General features: G+C 37.2%; 1 pseudogene; it reads right to left on the bottom strand.

Annotated features, from left to right (window-relative positions):
• Positions 1 to 10,772: 10,772 nt before the first annotated feature.
• LOC130052204 (uncharacterized) lies at positions 10,773 to 11,968 on the bottom strand (annotated as a pseudogene).
• Between the last annotated feature and the right edge of the window lie 4,971 nt (positions 11,969 to 16,939).

Genomic DNA, 16,939 nt, shown 5'->3' with positions numbered 1-16,939 from the left:
CATTCCATTATACAGACTGCGACACACTTCATCCGTGCCAAACAGGGTGCCTTCAATCAGGGGATATATCAGAGTATATTTTTCCTGTATTGAATGCTTGTCTGGTCAGAGGTTTTGCGCTTTATAGCAATCGGAAATCTAATCATGCACGTACATGTACACTGAGCATCTGCTTGGATATAATTGCGTGCACAATTATATAAATAAGGGAATAATGGTCGGAAATATACATCTGTGTGAAAATACGGGTATTACATTTGCAATCCATAATAAACAGTTGATTACACAAAGACATATATAAAAGGAAATACATAAACGAAAATATAGTTTTATCGTCTCTTTGGGAACCACAATTATTTACGGTCTCTGCATGTCCAAATTCATTGATTGAACAGGAGAGAGAGAGAGAGAGAGAGAGAGAGAGAGAGAGAGAGAGAGAGGTCCTACTTGGATGTACAATATATCATTTCACCAAAGGAAAGAAAATTAATCACTGATATGAATGTAAGCTTAAAATCATGTTATCTCAGAAAGTGCAAACAGACACAAGCAATACGTGTTTATAAATTTTATTTGGCGATAAAGGGCAAGGCTGATTAAAATATCAAAAGCAAACAAATCAAGTTCAAATTGTGAGCTGCCTCACACAAATGGCAAGCCCCAAAAGCATCATATCAATGTCAACATCAATTAGGGATGACCTTGACCCTGGGAGATGCAGAAGTCAAGGTCAAATTCAAAGACAAATTCAACATATGACCTTGACCCTGGGATATGCAGAGGTCAAGGTCGAGATTCAAATGCATCAAACAAACATGGCCTTAAGCCTGGGAGGAGCAGAAATCAAGGCCGAATTTTCAAATCAAATGTCATATATTTCACATGTACATAATAAGCCGCTCGTTGGGCAATGAGCTCATAAGTCACACCAAAGTCATTGTTTCTGTATCAGCCGCACCGACATTTATTTGGGAGTGTAACCTGAAAGATAAAGCAAGTACAAGCAGAAGAAAAAGCAAAGACAACAGAACAATTCAGGGTGGGTGGGTTTTCGTTTTAAAAATTCAGATATTAAATACAAATTCTTATGAAATAGGGGAACACCAACCTGTGTGTAGCAGTTATAAATGGAAAAGGTTGATTTAATCCGGGGCACTTAATTTATATATGCTCAAGGGAAGTAATTATAGAGCAATGAAAGACAACTCAAATGGTTTGCAGCCTTCGATAACAGCATCTTATGTGAACATGCGTATCACATAGATGCCAAATTATCTCACAAAGTGCAAACAGACACAAGCAATAGTGTTTATAAATTTTATTTGGTGATAAAGGGCACGGTTGATTAAAGTATCAAAAGCAAACAAATCAAGTTTAAATTGTGGGCTGCCTCACACAAATGGCAAGCCCCAAAAGCATCATATCAATGTCAACATCAATTAGGGATGACCTTGACCCTGGGAGATACAGAGGTCAAGGCCAAATTCAAAAACAAATTCAACATATGACCTTGACCCTGGGATATGCAGAGGTCAAGGTCGAGATTCAAACACATCAAACAAACATGGCCTTAAGCCTGGGAGGAGCAGAAATCAAGGCCGAATTTTCAAATCAAATGTCATATATTTCACATGTACATAATAAGCCGTTCGTTGGGCCAAAAGACTCAACTGCAAGAGCTTTGCACCAAAGCCCTTCCAGTTGAGTCTCCGCCACCGATTGGGTGGGGGTAAGAGCGGCAGCCGTGCCTTGTCAGGTTACGTGTGGGAAAACTTATAGTGGAGGGTAAACTTGGACCTTGAATTTCATGATAGATTCCAGCCCGCCTTGCAAGGTATTCAAGAATATTTGATTGCCCAATTGTGATAAATGTACCCCATCGGATTGAAAAAATTGAGGATGGTCGGATATGTCAGGGTAGTGAATGATGGAACCCCCAACCTCGCACACTCTACTCTGAATAAAGGAATTAATTTGTTTTCTAGCTTTCTCCATAGCTTTTGTGTTTTGTGTGTATCGCCAGGCAATTCTGGGCAAAATAAGAGACCATATGATGTGTGCACTACAAAATTCTTGTCTTAGATAATGAACCATTGATTTATTGCCAATCTTATTTTTCTCACAGAAGTTTTACCCAATTCGTTACCGCCACAGTGGATTAACAAGGCGGTAGGGGAAGGGCCTACTAACCGTAGGGTTTTTATCTTGTTAATGGCTTTGATCAATTCGAGTCCTCCATAACCCTGCCACCACAATGAAACTTTTATCCTTTTTAAATTGAGATTGGTCCCACCAGGCCTATGTAATGACTCTACATGTGCACGTTTTTTGATAGATGACCCAAACATCCAAATGAACTGTTCATCTGAAATTACACGATACTGATTTTAAAATTTTGGTATGCGTATATAAGTTTTATAACAATATGATGTCCATCTTCCTGAGGATTGTATAACACTGGGTGGAAACCCTCTTACTGCCAATTCCGTGCTGGCCCCTATTCTAAAGGAATGAGATTTATAGGCTTTTGTATCCAATTTGAGAGCTGATATTGCCTTTTCCAAGACAGATGTAAATTGATACCTAGTAACAGGGGAACCACAAAAATGACAAAAAAGTGGACCTTTATGCTTTGGCCTCATCATCAAGAACTTTGTGAGTATTTTGTAAGGGCATGCAATATCACCCGTGCTTTGGATTTGTAAAGTTGTTCCCCTGCCAGCTTGGTCAGTTTTGGAAAATGTTACTTCCAGCTGCAGGCATGAATTGATGTTATCAATATGTAGATTTTCCCTCAGTAAGACCCTTTGATTGTTTTTGTGTGATACAACTACTTCACTAACTCTCAAGAACCCATGAAAGGCAGTAGTGAAGGCAGCAGAAAACAATAGTGTTTCATAGTTGTTTGTGCATACACTGGGCAGTATTGCTATTATATCTTGCAAAAGTTGCTTTGTAATTGGCAATCTGCAATCCCGCGTATGGGCAATACATTTCAGACCTTGCAATAACTTAGTTACCAAGAATTGGTTGGTCGGATCTTGGTAGCCTTGCAATTTTACAAAGTGGGATAAACCTGCTAGGTAGGAACGCACCGTTGCATAGGTAAGACCCTTGAGTGACAAGTATGCTACAAACTGAACTACTGAATCGAGAGAGGGTGGCCATGGGGAATTATGACCATGTTGACTACAAAAACTATTATAAGCCTGGAGACCAGTTTGGTATGCCTTGTGCTTATTTCCAGAGAGGGCTGCATGAAGAAGTTTGTTTACTTCAGTTTGGAGATGAGAGACTGGAAGTTGGCTGGAACGCTCAACGGTGAGGTCTGTGCATGAGGCGCGACCTGGTGGAAGCGTTGCCACTGTTTACGAGATATTGAATCAGCAATTTCATTACATTTTGTATTTATGTATACTGCCCTGAACAACAAGTTGTTCAACATACATTTTATTATGAAAGGACGGAGCAAACTCATCACTCTTTTTGATTTGGATGTTTGCTTGTTGAGGATAGTGACCAGTGCCTGGTTATCAATGTGAAACAGTACTTTCCTATTTTCAAGATTTCTCCCCCATAGACTTATGGCTAATACCACTGGGATCAACTCAAGTGTTGTCATGTCTGAAAGGATGTCTGTTCTATCCCAACCCGAAGGCCAAGGAAAGTAGCACCATTCCCCTTGAAAGTATGCCCCACAGCCCAGATCCTTAGCACCTGAGCTGTCTGTAAACAAGTCTAGCACTAAGTTGGAAGACCACTCCGACTCACAAAAGTACACTTTCCCGTTAAACTCTTGCAAAAATGTTAACCATAAGTGCATATCTTCCTTCACTTCTTGATTCAATTTCACTGAGTGGTGTGGCTGCCGCACACCAATGGTTGCATCATGCATTCGCCTAACAAAAGCCCTACCTGGTGCAATAGCTTTAGTAAAGAAATTGAGCTTCCCTAACAATGACTGTAATTGACGTAGCGTTACCCGCTTTCTGCTTACAAGTTGCTTTAGCAATAGACTAAGTTATATGCACTTTGCAGTTGGAACCCGTACCATCATGTCATCAGTATCAATTTCTAGCCCTAAAAACACTAGACTATGTGTGGGACCTAAAGATTTGTCCTCTGCCAATGGAACCCCTAATTCCTGATTTGTTTGTTTAAATGTAACCATTAACTTTGAACTATTTAAAAAATCCTTGCCAGCGAAAATAAAATCATCTAGGTAATGATCAATGGTAGTCAAGCCACTCTTTTGTTCCACAACCCATTGTAAAAAAGTAGCAAACTCCTCGAAAACTTTGCATGATAAAGAACAACCCATTGGAAGGCACTTGTCTATGTAATAATTTCCATCTACCTTGATTCCCAATACGTCAAAGTCACCTGGATTAATAGGTAGCAGTCTAAATGCTGATTTAATATCCATCTTCCCAATATAAGCCCCCCTACCTACTTTAGCTAACATTTGGACAACAGCATCAAAAGATGTATAATGCACTGTGGATTCTAAAGGGTCAATATACAGGTTCACGCTATTATACGGAGGAAATGACAAATGCGTAATAAGGCGCCACCCTGAATTATCACCTTTCGGAACAATTCCAATAGGAGATATGCGCAGATTAGATATAGGCAGTTTCTTAAATGGTCCTCCAATCCTTCCTAATTTAACCTCATTGTTTATTTTTTTCCATAATTTCGTGGGGATGTTGACATGCTGAAATTAAATTACTATTTTCTAAATGGGTTCTTGGGCCTGAATAATGTAAATGGAATCCAAAAGAAAATCCTGACAATAATTTGTTTGCTACAGATCTATTGGGATAGTTTACCAGGTACTTTTTTTTAGCACCGATTTATTGATTGGGGTTTTTCCTAGTTCCCATATGTTTTTGGTTGCCAGCATTACTGAATTTGTGTGGTTGTGGTGACTGCTGTCTCCAATATTGATGTTGGTTTTGAAAACCTGCATGGTGATTGGACGAGGTGTACGAGGGGCTTGGGCGACGAAAAGATGATTGACCCGATTTTTGTCCATAAGGTGTATAGAACTGGGGCTTATTTGGATTGCAATTAACTTGCAGGTGCAGGCCACTACAACGAGTGCACGAATGAGAATAATGGCATTGCATTTTTGTGCAAATGCCCTTAAAGTTGTAGTCGAAGCACTTTTGTGTTGTTTGTGATGGAATGTAGGGTTTAGGTGACATATAAAGTAGCCATAATTCTGTATCAACTTCCCCCAGGAGCTGACTGGATTAATAGCCTTGCGAAGTCGGTATTGGGTGTCATAAGCAAACCAACTTACTGCCCCTAGCCTTACTGTATGGATGTACTTTAGTAACTCAGATGATTTAGCAGGGTGCGAGGCCAGATATATTGATGCAAATATTAGCATTGCATCGGTCCATTTATCAATGGAGTCAATCTTTTTTGTTGCCTCTTTGGTGATTATCTCCCCTGCACTAGTGAGTACCAAGTTTCTTTGACCCCCAGCAGATGGGATGAGGGATTGAAGTTCAATAAATTTCCCTTGCACTATATTGTGCCTAACTGACTCGCTAACATGCATGCCTAAATTATGCACTGATTGCATAGGTACAACATCATTACCTTCTGCTGTCTGCTGTACCTCTGGTGGGCTCTGCTGTGGGGGAAGTGAGATTGTCTGTATATAATATGCTGCTGTGGAATCTGCAGATTTTGTTGGTCCTCTGTACCCTGCAGCGGGGCCGGTAAACTTAACTGGGAATGAGAAGGGTACTGTAGGGTCTCCATCGATTGACGACTTTTATCCTGGTCAGGTTGTGGATCAGGCGGTGGCATAGCTTGGCCGTCTAGCCGTCTCCCCCTTTTGGGTGGTTGGTCGGATGTCTGTCGTTTGCGTGGCATGACAGTTGACCGCCTTGTGCAATGATTCCCTCAATGAAAATTCAACTCATTTAAATCATATACATATATCGGTAAATGAAGATCGAATAATACAGATCTCTAGTTTTTCGGTCCGGGGTAATGAATATTGCTTATAGGAAAGAATTGACCGAAATCCCGTAACTGCTAACGGCTATGTACATGTATTTAGTTTGTAAATCAACTTAACAGATATAAGATAATTTCTAGTCCAGGTAACTGCACCAGGGTATTGACTAGGCATGCAAAGGTTAAAAAATGGGTCAAAGACTCAATTGGCCGGGTTGCAATATTTAGAGTAAATAATTTGGGTAGGGATTTATTTGGTGGTAGTTATCTGGAGGACTGTTATGATTTGTTATGGCCTTAGTGTTGAAGGAGGCAGAATTGTAAAGTAAATTATCAAAACGAGTTTTGACGAGTGGAAAAAATGTTAGTTCCGTATCGGTAACGTGAGCGGACACGATTGTTTCCGGATACAGGTACGGATTTTTGTCTTGTAAAAATGCCGATATATATAAAAAAAAAACAAAAAAAAAAAAAAAAAAAAAACACACACACATCACATATTGCCGCAGGGCTTTTATTGATTAATAAAAAAAACATGATACAGTGCTCCAAGTCGCATCTGCTATCAGATCGCAAAATGGCGACATAAAAATATTTCTGGTCGCCATTTTCAAATTTCTAGTCGCCATGTTCAAACTTTCTACTCGCCATAGTAAAAGCTTTTGTAAATATAAGACTTACAAGGTTTTTTTTAAAAAATATGAATATCTTGGAAGTAAAAAATCAACACCATGCATACATTTTGGTTGTTTATATTTTGAAACTGAATAGAAATGTACTGTACTGTGAAACATGCTGGATGCTAACAAGTCAAGTATTTACTCTGGCAAAAGTTGTATTGCATTGGGCCATCCTGTATATTTTACAGTACGCTTCTGGAGAAGAAACCCAGCGTTCTATACAAGGATTTGCTTTAAAGTTATCAATAAGTGGGCCTTCACTGCTTATCATGTTATGCGAATAAGAGCTCCTAGTTTTGTTGGATCTTTTGCTGAACAATTAGTACCAGCATCAATAAGAACACTACATCCCGAGTTTGATTGTCTTTGAAAATTAACAGCAACAGTTTCCCCGCTCGACTTACTGCTAATAATGCAGTCACGGACAACGACATGTGAGATGTATCTTACTGTTACCGTGAATAGTCACATTTCCACGTTTTGAAAGATGTACACTCGGTCGTGGCGAAATAGGACAATGGGTGTCTAGAAATTGTGGACGTTGCTGGCTTATTGGCCTCACAAATTCTGCAAAACATTTTGCCATCACGAAAATTTCCTCCGCCATTTCAGGACTGGGGTTCTTCCTTTACTTTTGCATTTCTCTTTAGACATTGCTACGCCATCTTTTGATGTAGAACTTTCCCCGTGTGATTCTTGAATTTCTTTGTTACATGTACAAGGCTGAGGCTTCTGGTTTTTACTATTGATAAATCCAAAGTGCTCTAAACCTCGTTTTCCCGCCATCTTGATTGTTTTGACCGAGACTAAAAATATTTATTCAGACTTCCGATCCCGATTCTAAAATTTTACTGGTTGCCCAAATTTTCTTCACTCGCGAAAATGCAACTTAAATATAATCTCTAGTCGCAAAATTGATTTTCTGGTCGCAAATGCGACCGTTTTACTCGCAACTTGGAGCACTGCTGATATATGTAATATTAAGTAATAATAACTAAAATGAACAATAACTCCAGGTGCTTGAATTGTATATGATTATATGATAAAGAAACAGAATTTCTCTATTTATATTCAAATTTACAACTCATGCCCAGAAAATTTGACATTCATATATAATTGAATTTTTCCTCAGAGGTATTGCAACTAAATTTAACCACAAAAGATAATCTCACTTACCTTTTTCAAGTTGAACTCTATTTTTAGTAACATCTCATGACCGTACGGTCAGTGGAAATGTAGGCGGAGCCTAATCTAAACAGATGTTATTTACCTGGAGTGGCCAGGGTCTACCAAGGTGTTAATTGCTATATCCCATGGCACTCAAAGAAATACACAGAAGCAGAACATGGTAGAAATCAACCTGTCCATGCTTTTTATAGTTTTGATATACACAGGACCTGTCTCAGGTCAACCGAGTTTCTGTGGCCATAGTGTTTGAATAATGGTTGTATTCCTAAGGGTAGCTGACACACATTCTACACCCCCCCCCCTCTCTCTCTCTCTATCATTGACTCAATGAATAATTTCTGTTATAAATATAGAGGTATGTATCATAAATTGATGACATAAATTATTTCAGTATGTTACAAGTTTTAGAAATTATTGTGCAAATTATTGTTTGATTTCTGATTGTGTAATTTATAATACATGTACAGGTATATAGAGGGGGGAAATTACAATTATATTGAAATTGCATTGTTCAGGTGCCTTTTTAAAAACAATCGAATTACAATAGCAGTTGTGGACAGGGCATTGCTATCAAAACTCGGGTATACTGGGCTTCCTCAAGATCTAAAGAATGCCTGTAGAGATTTCTAGTCAACTCGTACCCTGACCGACTCGTACCCAGGTCAACTCGTACCCCATAGGTCAATTCGTACCCAAAAGGCAAAAGTCATCTCGTACCCAAGAATCTGCCCATAATGCAATATATCTATGCGCATATAAGTGACATATCGCTTAGGTACGAGTTGTCATTAATTGAAGAGGAGGAGTCAACTCGTAACCAGATTCTCGGGACTTTTACTATTTGGGTACGAGTTGACCTATTAGGTACGAGTTGACCTGGGTACGAGTCGGTCAGGGTACGAGTTGACTTGACTCCCCTGTAGATACTGGCTGTTATTGTTATCAAAACACCTCTCTGGGGTACCCCCAGACCACAGTGTCTGCAGATGTCACTCTACCTGAGATCTATTGTTAAATATTTGATTGGCAGGCAGCTTACAATTTGGGGGTGTCAACTTAAAATTGGGTCTTTAAATTAATACACAAGTCTGTGCTTTTTTTTTCAGACTTGAAGCTTATGACAGGAATGATCATTTTGGTGGCTGTGAAAAAGTTGGGCAAGAGTATGAAATGAAAGTCCCAAATTACGATCAGTTTAAAGATGTAAACAAAGACACGCAAGTCACACCTGTTAAAGAAGAAGCAATTGCTGCTTATTTGGGGAAAATGGGAAAAGTCTTGATGACCATGTGAAATATATATATGAAAGCAAGTTTCTGAAATATGTGCGATTGGCGTGTGATGTAGATATGTTTTTTGTAAGGACTGAATGTAAAGCAGAGATGAAGAGGAATATTTCATACAAAGTTTATGTGTGTGTTGATGTTGATGGCTGTGTTGTGCAGTGCCAGTGTGAATGTGCAGCTGGGATGGGTCCATCTGCTACATGTAAACGTGTGTACTGTGTTATTTGCATTGCAAATGTCTTGTGAGTGTGGTGAAATTGTTACAGAAGAAACCTGCACCCAAAATCTCCAAACCCTTCACCAAACTAGACCGTATAAAGGCAGTCCGATCAAGGCCAAAGACTTCCCTTTGGCAAATCGAGACCTGGATGTTAACTTTGACCCTCGGCCAAGAGAATTTCAGAATGCAGCTGGATACCAAGACACTTTTCGAAATGTGTGGTTAAACCATCCAAAGATAAATTCTTTCCCAGTCTCTCAGCTGTATGCATTAGCAAATACATTAGGTTTAGATAATGATCTTGACTATCTACAAGAATCGCTCTCCGACAATTGGTTAAGACAAATGAACATAACACATATAAGTGATGACGACATTTTTAAGACAGACGTGCGGACAGAGCAGTAATTCAATTTGGCATAATGAACGGAGGAAAAGAATTCACTCATCTAACTTTGGCAAAATTTGCAAAGCAACAGAGAAGACTGACTTTAACAAAGTAGCAAATAATTTGACAAAATATTCACCATAAATATTTGCCCCAGCTATTTTACATGGTAAATGCTATGAAGCTCTTGCTTTACAGGGATTTCAAGATAAATCTGAATTACATGCCCTTAAATGTGGCATTTTTGTGTCTAAAACACACCCATATTTGGCTGCATCGCCTGATGCTATCATTAATGACAACACATTGGTGGAAATCAAATGTCCATACACAGCAAAAAACAAAGAAATATCAGAGGAATCTGTCTCTTATCTTAAAAATGTGAATGATGAATTGGAACTTGACAAATCTCATGACTATTACTATCAAATCCAAGGACAGCTGTTCTGTTCAGGTAGAAAGGAATGCATTTTTGTAGTTTATACTTTAAAATACATGAAGACAATTAAAGTACACAGAAACAACACATTCATAGGAATAAGAAAAATTCTTCAATTGTCATTTCAAGAAATCTGTATTAAACAGATTTTATTATCTTCTAAATGCTGAATAAATCTTAAAATCATACCTAATTGATTTATTTTAGCATTTGTATACATTTGACATACACATATTAACATTGAATAGTGATCAATATAGAATGTTCCTCTTTTTGTAAAGTTAATATTTTCATAAATAAAGTACATCTATTTATGATACATTTGAATTCAATCTGGGGTGTGGCTGTATGAATAATAGTATTATGTACATATCTTAGTCTATTTTATTCTAATCTTAGAACTTGTACAGTATTGTAAGGATAAAGTCCTGTATATATACAGGATATATATATATATATATATATATATATATATATATATATAATGGATTATATACTGTATATAATCCAAATAGAAAGAGTTGATATCATATATATATATATATATATATATATATATATATATATATAAACATGCTGCATATCAATTTCCTTAAGCATGTCTAGGAACAATGCACTTTCGAAAATTGCACAGAATGAAACAAACAAGAGATTTCACTAGCTAATTTTGTCTTTGTAGAGTTAAGAGGTCCTTTTAAAATTTTGAATGTTTTAGCAAGTCCAATCAACCTCTCAATATGCACTCGCTTGCTCGAAATCTTTCTGTCTCTTAAAACAATCTTATTTGACATACGCTTTTGCTTTTTAAAAAATGTCGGAATGTTAACTTTTACATCCTTTGATGCAAAGAGATCCTGGACATTGAATCCTTTATCTGACATTATGGAGTTCCCAGGGTCACATATGTTAATAAGAGAGCTACGTTCAACAACTTGCCTATCACTGGTAGACCCCCCATATGCTGGAGAAATGTATGATACAAGTCATCCAGGTGTGGCACCAACAAGCACTTTAACAGTGTTTCTGTTTTTGTAAGTAGAAAAGGTTGACTGTTGTGCAACAGGGGGTTTGGGATTTTTCACTGGGATCTCGGTCCCATCAATTATAACTCTTGTTGAGGGAAATTTTTGAAAGAAGTCGCAGGGTGAAAAGAAAGTGACTGTGTCTCTGTCAAGCCAGAAATTTATTTCTTGAAATTGTCTTGCCATGAAGTTAACCCATGTAATCCAAACGTTATCTACAGTTGTTTGTGATATGCCAAATAAGCGACTTAATTCAAAGTTGGGTTTGTTCTGTCTTAATTTGATCAAAGTTAGAAAAAAAGTTGGTTTTCAACTGATAAATTTTGAACTTGGTTATACAAATATCTGAGATGATAGGCAGCTTCACCTAAACAATGCAGTACAAAAAGAAAATCTGTGTAAGAAGCAAGGCCAGTGTAAAACATTATACCCGCACTGTCATGAAAGAAATTTTCAATAGACATCATGGGTGTTGGGAGAGTTTGACATGATGCCTCTATGAGGCTTACATCTTCACTCTGTTGGACATCAAGTTCATTAATTCGATCTGATGCTGCTATGTCATTATCCATTGTCTGTATGGTACAAAAGCTTGAGACATTCGAAACGTCAGCATCATCACATTCCATAAAGACCTCTTCTGTTTCATCCTTTTCCTCCATTGTACGGCAATTGCGAGCAGCTCTCCTTTCACTTCTTGCATGGTCAGTATCCCTGTATCCACTCCATGGGAAAACTGACGGCACAGCATCTGGCTTTCTTTGCCTCTTCAATGGATCAGTTCCTAATTTAATAATTATAATATCATATATGTCCCTATCATATCTATCTTTATTTTTTTTTTTACCTTGCATGTAATTTAATATTTTTAATACATGTTTTAGAATTTCATCTTAATGGAAGCTCAATAAATCTGTGGTTGGAGGTTTTAGCAGCTAGTATATAAATGCATAATACATAATGTATTTTCACTTAAATTGAATCGTAAAATTTTACATTAAAACAGACCCACACATTTGCAGTGTGTGTATAATAAATAAATGTGTGTGTGTGTGTGTGTGTGTGTGTGTGTGTGTGTGTGTGTGATTAAAATTCAATTGAACTTTTTTTCTCAATAGAATTATGGAAATTCAAAGATAATCTTTAGTCTTAACCTGTATGACATTTCTTCAGGTCCTTTAAATTCTGCACACTTGTCGGTCTTCATTGTTTTCTTCTGCTGGCTAGCTCATTATAATTGTGTGAGTTATGACGCAACAAAATAGCAATGAAAATGCAAACTGCATAATAAGTTCACAAGTTCGACAGTTTCTTTGCACATTTTGAGGTTGTCAATTTTTTCAACTTTTCCGCTTGGTGAAAAAACAAAAACAACAATTCAGTCAACAAGCTAGAATCAAATCATTTCAAAAACAACAACAATAAATCTGAACTGATGTAAAAATAGGACTGTATTTACAATCAAGTGTGATTTGATATTCTCTATCCTTTATTTTCTCCTAAGTTTGAAACCCCTCAACTGCATTTTATAGTCCCTTTTAAGTTAGAGCACATTCACAGCACAAAGTAAGTGCCTCTTTTTGTTATACTATTTGGTATTTATAAATACACAAAGTAACCCCCCCCCCCCCGGCAAAACATGCCAAGAAATCCCGTCCGGTCTGAATTCGTTGGCTTCAATAGGAGCATATTACATGCTGATTAATAGTAGCCGTCGCTTATCTCTTAATTGCGGTCACTGATTTATAACGGTTTTTCTATACCGGAGATTTTGCTAGGAATTTCTTGGCATGGTAAACGAGTACGATACGATATAGCCGAGTTTGGAACGGAAAATTTGAAAGGGTGGGGGGGTGTAAAAATAATTTTTCAAAATATGAACTACTGTATCAATACACATTCTGCATAAAGAAAGGTATATTCAATATTCTACAAAGTAAGCCGGCATCGGGATCGATCGTCTAATGTGTAAAGGTATCATACCGGTAATTGATTTTTTCCCCTGCGCGATTCTTCTCACTTCCTCTTCATCTTTTCTCTTAATTTTTGTACCCCTGATTAGGAAATTTTGTGTAATTTTCGGGAATAATCAGTTGTATACAAAGGAAGTATTTGATTTTGGTAGCTGAGGCTACTTCCTGAGGTGCACTCAGGGTGTTTACACACATGTGACACATACTGGTTGCATCACTCTATTTATGTGGAGGTTCACGCGAATCATGGCCGAAAGAAAATAATTCCTGGAACTTTGCATGTTTTATGGGACTTTTCTTATGAGGTAGGCTCTCCAATTTTTTGTGAGGTGTAAATTCAAGTATTGTGTTTGAAATTTTGTGAGTAGAAACCATGAAAGAAGGATTTAAATATTTTTTTGAATTTTTGTTGTAGAGGTGGGTGATTTGGCTTTTGACCAGCTGATTTTGCACGTGCTTGACTTTGATGTTGTTTTTGCGGTGTCGGCAGGGTAACAATAAGCATTTCCAACAGCGTTATTCGACATGCGTTATTGGCATCAATTCTAACAAGTGATAAATTACACTAACAAGTGATAAATTACAACTTTCTCTAACGATTCATTCAAAATATCTGATGATATCCTTCCTAAGAGATCAAGCGCAAGGAGGGGGGGGGGGTCACAATTTGTAATTTTTGCCATTAATGTGCAAAAATAATTTTCAAAAAATGACCAAATAAGCCGGTATGGGGTTATTTGAGTGTTTTAGTTGAATACACAAAAATCCTGACCATGCCAAGAAATCCCGTCCGGTCTGAATTCGTTGGCTTCAATAGGAGCATATTACATGCTGATTAATAGTAGCCGTCGCTTATCTCTTAATTGCGGTCACTGATTTATAACGGTTTTTCTATACCGGAGATTTTGCTAGGAATTTCTTGGCATGACAGCCTACTATAAGTTCATAAAACGTTTATATCCAACATTAATGTTAACAAAACATCGTTTAATATCATTGAAAACTATAAATATTCAAAATGTTATTTACCGTGTGAAGTTACTGTGCTGAAATCGTCTTCGGTAAAATGGTTGTGACACACAACACTGTAGGGCCCAGGGCACCAAAGTTTGTAGCGAAATTCATCACAATTTCTTTTGATTGCCAGAATCCAAAGTTTCCTAAGCTTTTTATCTTTTAGAAAATTCAAACCACCGCGGGTTGAACAACCAGGAACACAGCAGCACGTTGGCATATCCGATGAAATTATCTCTTTCGCTTTCGAGTGTATTTACTACCGGAAGTGTGTATTGAACCTAAAAGTTCGTTGCGCCACCTATGTTTTAACAAAGGGAAAAAAGGTAGGCGTTAGAAGTAATCCGGCAGACCGACCGCGTCACGTCTTATGAATATGCATGATTTTCGAGTTCTATATATAGACCCGTTTAACCTCCTTTATTGTAAACACTACAGTGATTACTTGCCCTTTCGTGCAACAACGAAAAACAACAACCCCCCACCCCCACCCCCCCAACCCAAACAACAAACATGTTTTAAGTTTTTGACATTGCAGCGACTGAAACTGGAGTATTTAATTCAATTCAATATTGTCACTAAACACTGATTCTCATATAAAACCGCAAATTGAAACTTTGAAAAGTTGAGAAATAAACTTTGTAGAATGTTAATTTCTATTATTTTTATGTGTTGCTGATTATATCGTAGATTCTTACTAAAAAGATCTGCAGCTCAGGACGAACAGAAAAAAAGTTATGGTTTCTAAAATGGAGTAGTATAAAATGCCAGAAGTAATTTACGAGGCCATTTTGTATTGTATTTAGCATGATATAGGAAGAAAACCCAATATAAAATGTGAAAATGTTTTAATGAAATCAAAAGACATTTTAAACTATGCAATCAAATCAACATAAACCAACATTCAATGACACATGTATTAATATCTAATTCTTTTGTAATCATGAAAATTATTTCAAAAGAAATATGTTTTGTCTAAACTTTGCACAAATTTTTAGAATAGATAATGAAATAGTTTACTTACAAAGAATTCTTTTCATACACTCTTCAATGCTTTTGTTCACAATTCAACTATAAATACTGGCGACATGGTTTTGCTGTTTTATATGAGAATGAGTGTAAAGCACATGCAAGTGTTGTTAGGTAGCCATCTAGTATAATATATATATATATATTATACTATATTATATACTACATTATATATCTCATATTGTGTAACATGATTGTATGCCAACATGCTTGGTGAATCAATAAATAATTGAATTGAATATATATTGTGTTACATGGTATTACAATCCTAAGGAAAATACGGAGGTGTGGATGGGGGGATATTTTAATCCCTTGTCAGTGACAATAAGTGGATTGCATGTATATGTGGAGAGAAATTGTCATCAGTCTATATTTAAAAAATAGATTTTTTAAAATTATTATTTAAACCATGTCATATCGGGTGCAAAATATTTTCTTTTATTTGAGCTTACAATTTCATTCTGCCAGATACTGTAAGGTAACATATAAGCCTACTCCTTTACAATATGCACTCAGAAAATTACAATTTCCATATATTGTCTCTGTGATTTATTGTATGTACATGTAGTATTGTAAGGTCAGTTTAGAAGATGCCAAGGTCAGTCTGCCAGATCCCCTAATGAAATATCACTTATACATCTTTATGCTATACACATTACAGTTTCCAAACCATAGTTCTGTCACCTATAGTATGTACTATTATAAGGGGAGTCTGGAAGATTTCAAGGTCACTCTATCAGATCCCCTCATGAAAGGTCACTTATACACCATACAATTTCTATGTGGTGTCTATGTCACCTATAGTATGTATTATTATAAGGTCAGTCTAGCAGATCCCCAGGTCAGTCTGACAGATCCCCTCTTGAAAGGTCACTTAAACACCATACAACTTCTATATGGTGTCTCTGTCACCTATAGTATGTATTATTATAAGGTCAGTCTAGCAGATTCCCAGGTCAGTCTGACAGATCCCCTCTTGAAAGGTCACTTAAACACCATACAACTTCTATATGGTGTCTCTGTCACCTATAGTATGTATTATTATAAGGTCAGTCTAGCAGATCCCCAGGTCAGTCTGTCAGATCCCCTCATGAAATATCACTTATACACCATACAATTTCTATGTGGTGTCTATGTCACCTATAGTATGCATTATTATAAGGTCAGTCTAGCAGATCCCCAGGTCAGTCTGTCATATCCCCTCATGAAATAACACTTATACACCATACAATTTCTATGTGGTGTCTATGTCACATATAATATGTATTATTAAAAGGTCAGTCTAGCAGATTCCCAGGTCAATCTGTCAGATCCCCTCATGAAAGGTCACTTAAACACCATACAATTTCTATATGGTGTCTATGTCACCTATAATATGTATTATTATAAGGTCAGTCTAGCAGATCCCCAGGTCAGTCTGTCAGATCCACTCATGAAATATCACTTATACACCATATAATTTCTATGTGGTGTCTATGTCACCTATAGTATGCATTATTATAAGGTCAGTCTAGCAGATCCCCAGGTCAGTCTGTCAGATCCCCTCATGAAATATCACTTATACACCATACAATTTGACAGATCCCCTAATAAAAGGTCACTTAAACACCATACAATTTCTATATGCCCCAAGCTACCCCCGGGGATCATGGTTTTAACAAACTTGAACCTGCACTATGTCAGGAAGCTCTAATGTAAATTTCAGCTCTTCTGGCCCAGTG

The sequence above is a fragment of the Ostrea edulis genome, chromosome 2 (assembly GCF_947568905.1).
Source record: "Ostrea edulis chromosome 2, xbOstEdul1.1, whole genome shotgun sequence".
NCBI lineage: Eukaryota > Metazoa > Mollusca > Bivalvia > Ostreida > Ostreidae > Ostrea > Ostrea edulis.
This window is presented reverse-complemented; position numbering and strand designations above follow the sequence as displayed.